At 35.9% G+C, this 16,338-nt stretch overlaps 1 long non-coding RNA gene across 1 annotated transcript; it reads left to right on the forward strand.

Annotated features, from left to right (window-relative positions):
* The first annotated feature begins 238 nt into the window (after positions 1–238).
* On the forward strand, positions 239–2,571 carry LOC110724137. The gene is made up of 3 exons (XR_002511852.1): positions 239–596; positions 757–808; positions 1,988–2,571. It is a non-coding gene; the product is annotated as an uncharacterized LOC110724137 (long non-coding RNA).
* The last annotated feature ends 13,767 nt before the right edge of the window (positions 2,572–16,338 follow it).

Genomic DNA, 16,338 nt, shown 5'->3' on the forward strand with positions numbered 1-16,338 from the left:
CATTTGATTTTAATTTAGAACATCAGGGAAAAACTTTAGAACATCAGATTTAAAATTTAGAACATACGAGTAAAAATTTAGAATATAAAAAGTGTTCTCACATAAGAAAAATTCTTATATAAGCAAAATTTTCACGAGAGTCTCCCCTTATTTTATATATATATATATATATATATATATATATATATATATATATATATATATATATATATATATATATATATATATATATATATAATCAGGTTATAATGAGAACCTCACCTATAATATAAACTAGGAACTCATTGCAACCGTTAGATTAAAACAAAGAATGAGAACCTCACCTATAATAGGAACTAGGAACTCATTGCAACCGTCAGATTAAAACAAAGTGAATGGCTGCGATTGTGTCATGATTAAATCAGAAAATTAGCCAAAAAAATAAAAAAAAAACTTGTGTTTCTCTCTCCTCTTTCTCGCTGACAACATTTTCTCTCTCTAGCGTTTTTCAAGCTTTCTCACCTCAATCATCAGCTCAAAAGTCATGAATTTTGCTACAATTTAAACAATTCTTCAATAATTTGCTGAACTAATTGCACAATTTCTCAACTATAGAGGTAATTATTGAAAATTTGGTATAATTCGATTTTTCGGGTTTATTTTTTTTTTCTACGTTTATCAGATCATATATCCTATCAATTTGGAGCATTCATTAGTAATTTCGTTAGCAATTTGCTTTGCTTCATTGAAGCTAATGATCTATATTCTCCATCAAAGGGAATTTCGAGCTTTTTCGAGCTTTTGATACTCCATTGAAGCAGCTTCTGAGGTAAGACGTTTTATGTCTTTTGTTAAATAGCTGAATTTAATTTCAATTTTAATATTTCTTGCTTTTCTTCAATTTTAAATCAAATTGCAATTAATTTTGATTATTCAATTATTGTTGCTGATTTCTTAATGCACACTAAGTGTTTGACGAAATGCCTCAATGAATCCTATAATTTAATCAATTTCAAAAATCGATATATATGGTCCTTTTATGGATGTGGCAGGTGCAATTTTGTTTCTTGTGGTGACAGGAAATCACATAGGGATGAGTGGTTTGAGGTTAATAACTAAATAATTAATGTCCTCTTCACACTTATGTATTTTTATCTAGGTCTTTACACTTTGCTTTATTTTCTAATCAGGTAAGAGTAAATATTTTCCCTTCGTGAGCTTGTTTTAGTGGCTGGTTTAAAGGTTCGCAAGCCTAGTTGCTAATTTAAGCTATTTACTTCTTTCTTCACATACAATGTTCTTGTGCTGGGTCTCGTACCTATGTCCATGAAAGTATATATCTCATAAAAGTAAACTATCTGTATCCAAAAGTAAACTAATTAATCCACTCTTATAGTAAGCATATGCTAGCCTAATTTAGGTGTGAGTGGATTTTTAGAATTGATTACAAAAGCTCCCAACTCTTCTTTTCAAGGCAGAGAGACTATTAGAGGATGATATTTCAATGTTTGCAAACTTATGTTGGTCCTCTTGGACTAGCAGGAATAACGTCATTCATGAGCCGTCAACATACGATCCTATAATTCTAGCTACAGGTTTCACTAGGTATGACTATAAGTCATGTGCTGATAGAGTCTTTGCTGAGGTGAAAAGAAGTGATGCATAGTCTATATGAATTTTCTGCTATATTTGAAGGATAGGATCTTACGCTGATTAAAAATGAATATTGCTTCTTGTAATTTTCTATTTCTGTAAGTAGATAGGAGTTGGTTAAAAGTAGATCAATTAGTCTTAAAAGTTTGTATTTTTAAAAATTAGATTGAAAGTTGATAAAAGTAAACCAGTTAGACTCATAAGTTAATGAAAGTAAACATAGTTAGATTATCGATTATGCTTTGGATTTTTAAATACAAGTGCTACAACCTATTAGTTCAAGTATTTGAGAGCTAATATAGTTGAAAATTGCTAATATATAGTTGCCTCTTCATCCAATATGTGTAATTTGCAGGCTTGGAAGTATCTCTGGGCTTATCCTATGTAAGAAAGATGTGGGTACTTAAGATACAATCCGGAGAGCTATGGGCATAATTGGTGAGCATGAGAAAGCTATTATTCAACCTGATCGCATGTTGTATGCTCATATAGCTTCTATACAGTGATGGGAACCTTCTGAAATTAGGGTGTTCAAGTTGAATACCGATGCATCCTGCTTTGAGGATATTTTATTTGGTTTGGGGTCATTATTCGTGACACTACAGGAGATGTTCTGCTGGCTACTTGTTGCAGATTGCAGGAAAATTTTGCAATTGATGTTAGTGAGGCGCTAGCTGCTAGGAATGCTTTCAAATCGCAATTGAAGCAGGTCTCAATAGAATTAGATTGGAGACAGACAATGCTAAACTGTACCATCATCTCAAGAGCAACAAACGAGAGAAATAAGGTTGCTCACATATTAACACATTTGAGTAAATGTTATAATGAAATGAGAGTGTGGATCGTAGAGGTGCCCGATGATTTATCAGATGTAGTGGTTCTTGACATTTCAAGTCTTCCTTGATAAATTTACTTGTTTGCTTTGTGTCCAAAAAAAAAGTAAACATATTAGCTCAAATGGTAGAGCACTATGCGGATGTATTGAGGTGTAGGCTCGATTCCTACATAGGTTATCTTAAAAAGTAATTACAAAATACTCTAAAGTTATTCAAAATACCTTAAAAGTAAATCAAAATCTCTATAAAATAAGTAGAAAAACTAAAAAAAAAAGTAAATTAATATATGCAAAAAGTAAATCATAATTATTCAAAAGTGAATAAATAATGCTAAAAGTAAATCAAAATATCATTGAAGTAAATAAAATTAGCTTTAAATTATATGAATAATAAATTATCTTGAAATGATAATGAGTAACTAAACTTTGTTATAGCACAAAACTCCGAATTATTGACTTTCATATCCTTACAAGATGAGTCATTTTTTTTTTTCTTTGACATAAATATATTGAGTTTGAAGAAGAGGTTTTCAAATTAAAACTATATCAACAGTAAACAAAAAAAGAAGAAATCTAATAAAACATATAACTACAACCTCGACAATTGTATACGTGCAACCTCAGCAATCCTAGTCTTGAGCACGTGGTCATGCCCGCCTATAGGGGTCACAAAAGTGAACATTGATGCTTAGTTTGCAACTGGTAACCTAGTGGGACTTGGTTTGGTGATGCGAGACTTTAATGGCAACCTTCTTATGTGTGCAGCAAAGAGAACAAGGGCTGCCAACTCTGAGATGGCAGAAGCACTTGTTGTGCGCTATGGGATCCACATTGCCAGACGTTTTGGTTTCACAAACATAATGCTGGAATTTGATGCCTCAAATGTTGTCAATGCCATAAAATAGAATGTTGTTGGTTCCTCTCCAATATTAACCTTAAAGTAAATAATATTTACTCAAAAGTAAATTAGAAAAACTCAAAAGTAGATATAAAAATCTCAAAAGTGTATCTACAATAATCAAATGGTTCAAAGTGTTTCGAAGTATTAGAAGAACCTACATGGGATTCGAACCCACATCTTTTGTGCATTGGCACAATGCTCTACCTATTGAGCTAGTAGGCTAATATAAATTAAGCATTTGAAGTAAAGAAAAATGACTCAAAAGTAAATAAAAAAATCTCAAAAGTAAATAAAATAAAATCTGTATAGTATAATGCTCTACCATTGTATATGAGAAGTTCAATTGTTGTAAGCTTATCAAAGAATAATGAAAAGAAACATAGACAAAACAATCTGATAAATTCCTATATGATTCAACATTCATGCATCTACTACATCATAAAGTAAATCATTCATGTATCTAAAAGGTAAATAAAGTAATCTATAAAGTATATGCACACTGACTTGGGGGGTTTAGATAGTTCTTAGTTGTTTAGGTAGCTAAGCTGTTCAAAGGCCTCAAACATTACTTTTATAGCTCAAAATATTTCCCTATAGTAATCCCAAAAGTAAGAAAATTTTTAGGGTAATAAGTAGTTACTCAAAAGTAAATGAAAAATTCTCAAAAGTAAGCATAAAATTTACAAGCATGAAAATTACACGAAGGGAATCTCAGATGCTTTAATCACCTTGTATTGACATCAAAAATCAAGTACACATCAGTTACATACAAGGTAAATATATAATTGACTGATTTAACTATAGGCATGGAAAATGAAAAAGAATCATTAATCAATAGAACTACTATTCTATACCCCAACTCCACCATGTAGTGTTTCTCATTACAAGTTGCAATTGCATACTCTCATTATGAGTATATGACATCAAACAACTATACCCAGAATTCAAAAGCATAACCATTCAAAAAGACCAAATAATTTAGAGGAATCAACCAAAATAAAAATACAACTCTGCTTCATTAAATAAAGACCTACCTCAGTCGAAACATCTGATTCATATAGATTTAAAAAAAAAAAAAAAAAAAAAAAACCTCAGTTGAGCAAATAAGAAAAGAAACCTCAAATCATTCAAAAATCAAATAAATTATTGATACCAACTTATGATATAGAACATACAATTACTAATTCTACAGAACAATTGTGAGAACCCTAATTTTCGCAATCGAAATCGCATAATCTTGATTTTAAAAAATTAAATAAAATAAAACAACAATAATCAAAATTCAAATTTCGAATGAAAATATCAGAAGAAAAAAAGATAATAATTCGCTAATTTTAGAAGCTGACTATACATCCATAGAAATTCATCAAAAAAATAATTCGAAACAAAACTCATGGAAAAACATCTGATTGAAACAAAAAATAATTCAACGAAACTCTAATTCGAAGAAATCCTAAAATTAAAAATAAAGGGCTTGTTTGGCATTGTTTTTGGTTTTTAGTTTCTAGATTTTTTTGAAAACCAAAACTAAAAACAGGAAACAAGAAAAAGGTGTTTTCACTTTTCTGTTGTCAGTTTTCAAAATTATCATCATTTTTAATAAGTTTGACTAATTTTTGATTCATTATATGATATATATCATATGATTTTAAAAAACGAAAACCAAAAACCAGAAAACTACAGTGATGCCAAACGAACCCGAAATTGTAAGTTGCTCATATTAAAAATCACGAAAACCTTAATTTCATACTCATAATCCTAAAAAATCAAAAAATTAAAATCCAATTGAATAAATAACAACAAAGAAAAACACAATTAGTTAGCTTACTTGTCGAGGTTCAAGCTGCAACGAAAGACAAAGATGAGAAGTAGATCGATGCAAAGATGAGAAGAGTACAAAAATTCGCAAGAAGAGAGAATCAGAGAATATATAGGAGGAGATAGAAAGTGTATTGAAGAGAGAGAAAGTTAAAATGGAAGGCGTTTAGAATGAAGTCAGTAGTCATTCAAAACGGGAAATTACCATTATACCCTTAATAAAGCGGGTGAACTACATGCCGTCAAATGAAGTGCAATGAACGATGTATATATATATATATATATATATATATATATATATATATGTATATATATATATATATATATATATATATATGTATATATATGTATATATGTATAGATGTGTGTATACATACCAGGTTATAATGAGAATGAATCCTATAATGATAACTAGGAACTAATCTGGACCGTCAGATCTAACACAAAAGGCACGCGATCTAACGGCCCAGATTAATCTTGTTTGGGTGTTTTTGTCCCTAGGGAGAGTTACGTCATAAAGACTGGTCCGACTGAGTTGTACCTGCAAAACAACGGAGACTCCGGGTGGTTGGAGCTCTGCCTCCGACGATCAAGTTAGAACTGTTAGAGTAAATGAAAAGTGCGGAAAAAGGTAAAAGTGAGATCTTCTCGGATTTCTGGATATATATATTTCTCTGATGTGAGAGAATATGGAGGTAATAAATTATTCAAAGTGTCCCACAGTTTGGGGAATATCTCCCTATTTATAGGGTCATTGAAGGGTGTGCCCCTATCTAGGTCATTTGACCTAGATTTGGTGGGATGCGCCATTTTATGGCGCTCTTAGGAATTGGGCCCTTGAAGGTCGCAATTTCAAGAAGTATTTGAAGGTGACACGTGTCAGATGGATGTTGGTCCACTTGGACCAGCCTAGGCTTGGCCCTCTCTAATTGGTCCGTGTGGACAGGGTAATTTTACCCACAATATTTTCCCCAGATGGCACGTGGCTTTCCATGGGACGCCTATGACACGCGGCAGTAAATCGACGGTGAGTAGTAAAACTGTTCACTTTCTAGGGTTTTTTTTACAGGGATGCCCCTGATTTTTACCCTAATATAAATATGAAGTTTCACCCTCCTCCTCTCCTCATTTCACACTCCAAGTCTTGACTTTTAGAGAGAGAAAAATAAGAGCATCTTGAGAGAGAAAACTCTGCTCCCGTTTGCTTGTGAGATTGCGCTTTCCGGCTGCTCTTCGAGGAACACAACCGGTCACCGCTTGTAGCAGTTTTTAGAGTTTTAGAGACAAGTTAAAGGTAACTGCCTGCACCCCCTTTCAAGTTTTTTATAATTTTTCGCATGTGTAGTTGATGAGTGTCATTTCTGGCACTCATTTGGTTCTCTTTAAGATGAATTTCATGCTATTCTTTAGCTCTTTTGCTTAGTTTTTCCTTGATTTTACTCTTTATTTCTTTTAGTTTGCATTTTCTGTGTTTGATTTCTTTCTTTATGCATTTCTTAGTTTATTTTGTTATTTTCTCTTTTATTTGCTTGTTTTTCTTTATTTTTCAGGTTAAGGTCGTTTTCCAAGCTTCCCGAGCCGCTTCCCGAGTTTGGCATTGATTAGGATGCCTTGTGGTCTCTATTTGAAGCTCAAGCATGGAGAAGTGCAAGTTATTAAAGACCTTGAGCTGTGCATTCAAGCCGTGGGGGCATGATTTCTAGTCTTGAACCCGCAAACATGGATTTTAGAAACTGCAAGGTTCCGTGTCTATCAAGAACATTAAGTGGAACGCACGAGGAGCATCGGAATGATAGGGAAGAGGGCTCCCCTACTCCCAGGCGCGGGCGCGCGCGACCATGGCGCGGCCGCGCGGCCTGGTGGCACGGGCGCGCTTCCCTCTAGCGCGGGCGTGCTTCTCTCGGATAAGAATCTCTTTACCTTAATGCAATCTTTAGTTCTTGATTTCATTTGTGTTGTTAATTGCTCAAATTTGATTAAGTTTTGATTGATTTTAGCTTGTTTGATATTATGATGATGATTCCACTGACTAGTTTAGTTTTTATTGCAATTTCTATGGATTGTGAGTAGTTAGCTTGCTAGGGTGATGGTGAAACATATATAATGTGATGAATTGATGAGAATAGGGGGATCTTGATGGAGTTGATGATGTGATTAAATCGGTTGTTTGATTATGTGCATGTGTGATTTAATTGAAGAGTAGCTAACTTTGATTGATGCACTAGATTGCATTGTAGGTTCACATTGATACGGACCATTAATTTGTGTCCTACATTTGTCGATTGAGGGGATTTGTGAGGTTCCTAGTTAGTGTCTCTCATAGTTGGCGCTAGTTTGACCTATAGGAAATTAGCCTATCACTCTCTCTTGATTGTATAATTGACCTTCCCTCGCATCACTCGACTTAGTCAACTTCCTATCCCTATTTGCTATGTTCATTGCTAATATATGTGGATCATGACCCCAGTGTTTCATTATATTGATTTATATTGCTTGTTTGTATTGCTTAGTTGCTTAGATTACACACACACCTACCCCCTTGACTTCGAGATAGCTTGACTTAGAAAATAGTAGTTAGCTCCCATTCCCTTGGGTTCGATCCTTGACTTGCCGTTATACTTGTATGAAGGTGTGTCGAGAGTTTACAATTTTTTTTTTGACATCGGAAAGTTAGTCCAATGACCTAGCTTCCACCTAGGGTAAAAAATGGCGCCGTTGCCAGGGAATGGCGTAGATGATTACTATTGTTAGTGAAAGGAATGGTGTCCTTCGAACAAGTGTACTATTCCGTTAGTGGGTTCAGTATTATTAGAAAGCTAATATATTCAGTAAGGTCAAGTGATCGGAATGCTTGGGTGGAGGCCGCTTCCGATCAGTAATATTAATGCATAATTAATATTACAGCTTAATCTTGACTGAACCCTTCGGGTCACACCCAAGAAACTAACGAACCGAAGCGACTAATTAATTATGAATTAATTAATAAGTCAACCGAGTAATTAATATTTAGAGGTCGGGAATTCGAGCTTAAAGCGTCGAAATCGAACGTCGGAAGTCGAGTCGTAAAATAGTAAAAGACGAGACATGAAAATAATAATAAATCAACAAAAACCAAAATACCACTAGCATCGGAATGCCCCAAGCAAACCAAGTGCTAGGGGCATATGATCTAGCATAGTGGCTAGCATGCGCACCAAGCCGAGCCTAGGCTGGCTGGTGCGTGCTAGCACACCAATGCTAGCATCGCAAGGCTAGTCGCGCCTATGCTAGGCCAAGGCGCGCGAGGAGCAGCAGCCCGCATATTTGGTGCGTGGCTCACTGGCTGAGAGCACGAGCAGCCCGCACAAGATGTTGGGCTTGCTGGCTAGCAGCGCTAGCAGTAGGGCAGCCGCGCAAGGCAGCCCACCTTGGGTGCCTTGGTGCCCAAGTGTGGGTGCCATGTGGAGTGATTTTAGAGGAGGTTGCAAGTGTGTGTTGGCCGGTTTTTGGAGAGGGAGCGGGGAGCAAGTTTTGTCCCCCCTTTTTAAATGGTCCTCACCTAACCTCTCTCATGAGCTTGCCCCTTGTTGATTTATTACTAGTTTGATTATTAATTTTATTTTAGCTTTAAAATAAAATGGAAAAATCAAATTCTACCACATTGATGGTAGAGCTTTTCACTCTCTTACTTTCCCTATAAATACCCAAGTTGGGGTATTGGGAAAATCACTTGAGTGAGAGTTGAAAAAGGCATCACCATTGTGAAAACCTTTGAACTCATTAATCACTCAGGTTTTTGGTCGGGCCTTGCTAACTCCAAGGCATTGGACCATTTTCGGTGCTCGGGTTGCGGGTGGACTTTCGTTAGAGGCTCTCGTGTTAGCGGGGCTAAATCTTTCAAGTAAGAGCCCGTTCCGTTTGGGCGAAGCACGCTCCAAAGGTAATTATCTTGTCTTAATCTTGTGATTAATTTATTTATGATTTATGGTTTTATTAATTGCGAGTGGTTCTTTCAGTCGGGCTCGTTTCCGCGGTAAGTTGGACTTACCAAACCCCAACAGCGGTATCGGAGCCACGCTCGTTTATTTTTAAAATCATAATATTTTTCAAGGTGATTTTTATGGCTTAATTTTCTGGTCTTGAAATGCTAATTAGATTAGTAACTCGTTTTATTTATTTTAACCTTGTATTTAAGCTACCTTTAGCCCCAAACCCAGATTCCACCCAAAAATAGTGAATTTTTGGTGGAAAATGTGTTCTGGAAATGGTTTTATTATTCCAGGGGACGGTTTTTAGCCAAAAAACGACCAAAAATGCAATTTTTATGGATTTTTTTTTGTTTTTACGAAAAATTTTAAGTCTTTCTAACCTTGAAAATTAATTGCATATTTATGGTGGTTATGTAATTGGTTCAATACATATTTTATATGCAATTTTAAACCTCTTTAGGCATGATTACTTGGTAGTAATTTGTGCTTGAAAGCTTGGTTTTATTTTTCACATAATTGCAAACTAATTGCATTAAGTGTGAAATTGTTGTTCTTTGAGGCTTCAAAGTATTAAAGATTCAATCTTTAATTATGTTAAGTGATTGAAACTTTATATTACTATATTCCATGAATTTTTGTTAAACTTTGTTGATTTAATCTTTTTTTAGTTGATTGGAATCATAAAGTTTGAAACTTTGTGATAGAAAATTGTTTATCTTCATATTGGAAGATATAATTTTTTCAAGGATTCACAAGTATTAAAGTTGGAATCTTTATTGAGCTTATGTTCATTTTCCAACTCCCCCTTATTTTGTCAAAAACTCAAGGTTAATTTAAATTAATTAAATTAATAGTGAGTAATTGCCCTCTTATTTTTGTTGCACTAAGTTAAACCAATTTAATTAAAGAATGGTTCTTGGGAATTATTTTGGTTACATGCACTTTAAAAATTTATTTAAGTTAGACTTGTTTAAATTTTTTATTTTGCTCAAATAAATTTGTTCTAAAATTGATTTAGAATTAATAATTATGTCACGCAAAATTGGGATCAAATTCCGAGGCTATGGCACGCAAAACAAGGCAAGAACATCCCTTGGCTAGCCGGACTGCATAGCAGCCCGCATGTGGCTGCCAAGGATGTTGCCCCGTGCTTGCGTGCAAGCCCATGCGTGGCTGATGCTTGCTGCCAGCAGCGTGGCGCGCCAGCAAGCACCAAGCAGCAACACGACGCAGCAGCAACATGGTGTTGTGCGCGCTGTGCATGGCTGCGTGCTGCCTTGCTTGGTTGGTCACGGCTGGTGCAAGCACGAGCACATGGTGCGTGGCTTGGGACTTGGTGCATGCGTCGTGTAATTAGGGTCTTGCGTAGACGTTGCTTGCGAAGCAATGTAGTGCAATGAGTTCGTACAACATGGCCATCAAGGGCCACGTTATTGATGTGTGAAAGTTCGCTGATGTGGGCGGTGTAACGCTTAGCGACATCGGGCCCACTCCCACGTTCATTGAGCATCAAACGGTTGTGCAAAATGTGAGCACTCCATGTCTTAGTGCTAGGCACTTAGACATTTTGGACTACATAATTTTTGCTTAAAATTGTCGTTTTAATTATTTTATTAATCTAATTTGTTTTAATTATTTTAATAAATTTTGGAGGTTAGGCCTCGGTTTTGAGCGGGATTGGCAAAATTTATTTTGACAAATTTTCAGATTTACCGGCTTAATTAATTGGATTATTTAAGTTGGATGCGAAATTTAGTGGGAGCTTCAAATATTAATTGCGCTTATTTACATAACCGGTCAAAACAACTTTGACTAGTTTTAATTAGACATAATAATTGGATTAACCACATAGATTAGTTACTAGTTCACGCGTGTTTATGCATTGTTACTTTTTTATCGTTGTAAAATGCATGGGCCATTCACAAATAGTGAATGGATGAATGGAAGGTATATTCTCTCACATGTTTTATGAAATGGCAACTAGTGGGGCCCGATTAGGATAGAAAATACGGATTGCGATCCGTGATGTATTTTTGTAAATATAAATACGGTCTGCGAAACGTTGAGTATTTTTGTATCTTAATATTTAGATTAGTCCTAATCGTAGATACTAGTAGTTGCATTTAATTATGGTCAAGTCTTGAAGATGGAGGTTTGATAGGGTAAAGTCGTATCCCCTAATCAAAAATAATTACCTAAATCACTAACTAAGGTAGATAGGGAAGTAGGGTCGATCTCTACAGGGAAACAAGTCTTTTTACTCCTAATTAATTATTATAATCTAAATTATTTAAGTAACCAATATTTATAATTAAGTAAAAGACTAAACTACTAAGGTTTAGAATGGGAAGAAAACAATATATGAAAAGATCTAGGGCATAGGTTCACCAATAAATAATATTCCAGGGTAAAACATAGTAATCAACATAGATCTAACAGGCTCTCGCAATTTATTAATCAACATAGATCTAACAGGCTATCGCAATTTACTAGATCTAAGTTCTTATTGAAAATAGCCTTTAATATCAAATTTAACATCTGCTCGATTCATCAATTTAATATTGCTACACTTTTACAAGCCGCAATTGTAAAACATTAAAACAATCCAATAAGAAATTATCATGCAATACCAATAATCAGTAATAGTCAATCATCAATGCATCAATTAACCAGATTGTAAAGGGCTCTCGCTACGTATTACAATCACACAATTAATTTACTGGTATTAAATCTCATCTCTCGAATCTTGACTTAGCCATTTATAAATTAACTTGCCTATTGAAACTAGACCTAAACATTAATTCTCATCTCTCGATTCTTGAATCAATATTGTCAAACTCATGCATAAAAGATAGGCCTAATCTAGTCACAGAGCATTAAATCAATCAATAGGAAATTAATCTAGCATTGATAATTAACAACAATAAATTACCCCTTCATATTATTTAAGGATCCCCATAAACCCTAGAAATAAAACTACTCACACATAATTAAATCTAAACTAATCAAATAAATAAATAAAAGCATAATAAAGGAAGCAAATAAAATAACTGAAGTCAAAGGGGAAGAAATTGTTACCAAAAAGTAATCTGGAATTAAGAGTAGAATTAAGAACAAAAGTTTAGAGAGAGAATTCTAAGAGAATCATTAAGAGAGTAAAGAAAGAGTAAAAAGGAGAGAAGAGATCCTAAAATCGTATTACGGAGGAGTATTTATACTCCGTACAAAAATCCTAAACTAAAACAAATTAAAACGATGTTAAGCGTCTCCTAACAATAACACGCGCCCGATCGGGCGAGGCACCGCCCGATCAGGCGCGCCTTTTTTGTTCATTACTACTAATCTCGCGCCCGGCCGGGCGTGTCACCCGGCGCCAGCCTAAGCTTCTCCCGCCCGGCCGGGCGCGCCTCCGGGCGCCAGCCTCTTTGGCCGGGCGATTCATTTGGGCCACTATTTGGACTTCGATTGGACTCCAATTCTTCGGGCTAATCTGGGTTTCCTCTTTGGGTCTTGAATACTCGGTCCAAATGTCCCGGTATCACTTATACCGAGCCCTTAATCACCGGTTCGATGGCTCTAACCGGCCCTGGGCTATAATATCTGGTCGTGCTTCTCCAATGCTCGTGATTGCTCCAAAATATCTCGGAATAATACTCAAAAAGTATAAATCCCTGCAAAATTCAACCAAATCTACGAAAACACTAGAAAACACCAATTAGTAATAAAAGTGGCTCTAAAGAGCCAAAAACACTACTAATTATGACCAAGGGACGGGGGTAAAATACTATATAAAATAGACACATCAAGGTTCTTGGAAGACGCAGCCATGAAGTTGCAAATGAAGACCTTTTGAAGATCTCAAGGGGTCATGCTATTTGCCAAATGCATCTATATTTATGTTTTTCAATAAATATATATGTTTATGTATATGAATTATATGTTAGATGCATGTTTAGGATTTCGAATGTTGTGATGATTAATTAAGTTCACTTAAATCAACTAACATAGAAACCCTAGGTCCCTAAATATTGAGTAAAACTTGTCATTCCAAAACAACACTTACCAACCGAACGAGGGTAATGGCGGGCTACGCCAAAGCGAGGCATCACTACCTCTCCTAGGAGTGTAAGGCATACAGGGTATGCAAGTTGGTTTTGGTTGTACTCAACGATATGAGTGATGGAGTCCTAACATGTCGTGGCAAAGTGAATAAATTGTTGAGAGAGCATTAGATGCGACGATTTATTCAACCAAGAGTGGCTTGGAGCCATTAGCAAAGCATTGCTTACCTTAGGAGATTGAGTGTTAAGACAAGCCAAAGCATGCTTAACCACTCTTTGTTTTTTCGGATCTTGGAATCGACTTATTCTCACCCAAAATGGGACAACTTTAAATGTGTGAATAAGACGTTTTAAATAAGTTTGATTAAAAATGCATGAATTCTATCTTATTTAAATATCATGAATGGTTTTTCTTTTCAAAATTCTTTCAAATGTAGAATGATGTCTTCAACTATCGACAACAATCTTATGTTCCCAGAACTTCCCGAGAAGTTATCATTTAGCTTGAATTTGGTAAAATTTAAGGAATGGGAAAAGGAACTCCGTTTGACCCTCCGCAATTGCTACCTAGAGCATATCTTGGATACTCCCATCCCGAGTTTTTACTCGAAAGAGATTATGAGCGATATGGCTCATGAGGAGTGGAGTTATGATTGCAAGAGAGTCTCTAGACTCATAGCAAACTCCATTCAGGAACAGTGGAAGAAGAAATTCTCCAACCACCTTCCGGATGTACTTCTCAAGGCTCTAGAATATGTGGTCAATTTGAGGGTAAAAAAGAGAGATAAGGGCAACTATGATGGACTCGTGGAAGAAGTGACTAGGTCATTGTCTAACATGAGGATCAAGCCACCGCAAGATGGATGTCTTAGCAAATAAAGGCAAGAAGTATGGTCTAGGGTCTATAGTGCAAGACTTAGACCCGAGATGCCACTTCAAGCCCATGTGCAAAAGATGACAAGGTTATTCAACCATCTGGAACTGATTGGTAAACCGGTGAAGGATGAGAAAGCGGCTCATATGCTCTTAAGCTCACTCCACTCGGGATATGTTGTAATTAAGATGCAACTTACCAACAATCGAAACAAACTGTCCTACAAGGAAGTTGTCCAAGAGCTCCAGAAAACCTATTCTTGCAAGGCGGCTACGTTTTCCCTAAGGCTCAAGAAAAAGGAGTTCAAAAACAAGGCAAAGATGCGCTGCTTCTATTGTAGTAAGCAAGGCCACTACAAAAGAGAATGTAACGAGTAGCTGGAAGATGAGGCAAGAGGAAAGATAGCCTCAATCTCAGGTATCATCTACACACTTGAATATAAGCAATTTATAAGGTATTAGATACCAGAAAATTGACTCATTTTATGCTCTTATTTTAGGAACGAAATGAGCGGTGTTTTTCAAGTGGTCATGAGTACACAAGTGGAAGATGAATAAAATCTATCCAAAGAAAGCTTGTAATCTCATGTATTTTGTCTAAATTCTAAAACTTGTTAAGTTTTATCAACCATACTTTGATCTTGCGACGTTGGACGTCATTTTAACCTTGATCACAAGACCTTTTGTTTAAATGTCATGTTTATATTTATGGAAATTACACCATTTGTGTGTTTAGACAAAATTGTTTATGATAAAAAGGTTAAGACCATGGAGTCAAACCAAACTTACTTGTGGCATTGTCGTCTTGGCCACATTAACATCAAACGCATCAAGAGACTTCTACAGGAAGGTGTTCTTGACTCTTTCGATTTAGAATCGTTTGAGAATTGCAAGGGATGTTTATTTGGCAAGATGATTAAACAGCCGTTCTCCAAGTTGGGAGAAAGGGCAGGAGACTTATTAGGTCTAATACACACTGATGTATGTGGACCAATGAGCTCCACCACAAGAAATGGACATCGATATTTTATCACCTTCACAGATGACTATAGTAGAAATGGTTATGTCTACCTAATGTCGCATAAATCTAAATCGTTTGAAAAGTTCAAAGAATTTCAGAGTGAAGTTGAAAATCAGCTTGGCAATAAAATCAAAGCCCTTCGATCGGATCGAGGTGGTGAATACTTGAGCCAACAATTCGATGACCATCTGAAAGAAAAGGGTATACTTTCAGAATTGACACCTCCAGGAACTCCACAGTGGAACGGAGTATCCGAAAGGAGAAATCTGACCTTGTTAGATATGGTACGATCAACAATAGGTCTTAGTGATCTTCCTATCTCTTTCCGGGGACACGCACTTCTAACTGCGGCACTAACACTACACCGTGCTCCATCAAAAGCTGTAGAAAAGACTCCATATGAATTATGGACAAAGAAACCTCCTATATGTCAAGACTCCATATGAATTATGGACAAAGAAACCTCCTGTAGAAAAGAATCCATAGAAACGACTCCATATGTCAAGAAATTAATTTCTAACAAACTTCATCCCAAATATGACAAGGTTTACTTTGTGGGCTACCCAAAAGAAACCAAAGGGTATTATTTCTACAACAAATTGGAGAACAAAGTGTTTGTTGCTCGCAATGGTGTCTTTCTGGAGAAGGAACACCTTTCCAAAATGACAAGTGGGAGGAAAATCGAACTCGACGAAGTTCGAGAGGATGAGAAACAAAATCAGAATGACAGTCAAAGTGCTCAAACAGCATATGTTGACGCAGGTCAAAATGATCAAATTATGCAAAGTCAAACCGACAATGCAAATGCTCAATCCATTACCCTACGTAGTTCTTAGAGGTCGAGATCTCAACCTTATAGATGTCTTAGTTTAGTATTAACTGAGATCTCAGAGGACATCCTGATTATGGATAAAGATGTACCAGCAACCTACAAGCAAGCGATGACAAACACCGACTCTGCTAAATGGCATGAGGCCATGAGATTTGAAATGGATTCCATGTTTGAAAATCAAGTCTGGGACTTGGTTGACTTACCCGAAGGTTATACACCTATCGGTTGTAAGTGGATTTTCAAGATGAAAACCGACAAAGATGGAAATGTATTCATTTACAAAGCTAGATTGGTGGCAAAAGGTTACAGACAAGTTCATGGTATTGATTACGATGAAACCTTTTCACCAGTCCCAATGCTTAAATCCGTTCGGATCCTCCTAGCGATTGCTGCATAT

The sequence above is a fragment of the Chenopodium quinoa genome, unplaced genomic scaffold (genome assembly GCF_001683475.1).
Source record: "Chenopodium quinoa cultivar QQ74 unplaced genomic scaffold, ASM168347v1, whole genome shotgun sequence".
Classification (NCBI taxonomy): Eukaryota; Viridiplantae; Streptophyta; class Magnoliopsida; order Caryophyllales; family Amaranthaceae; genus Chenopodium; species Chenopodium quinoa.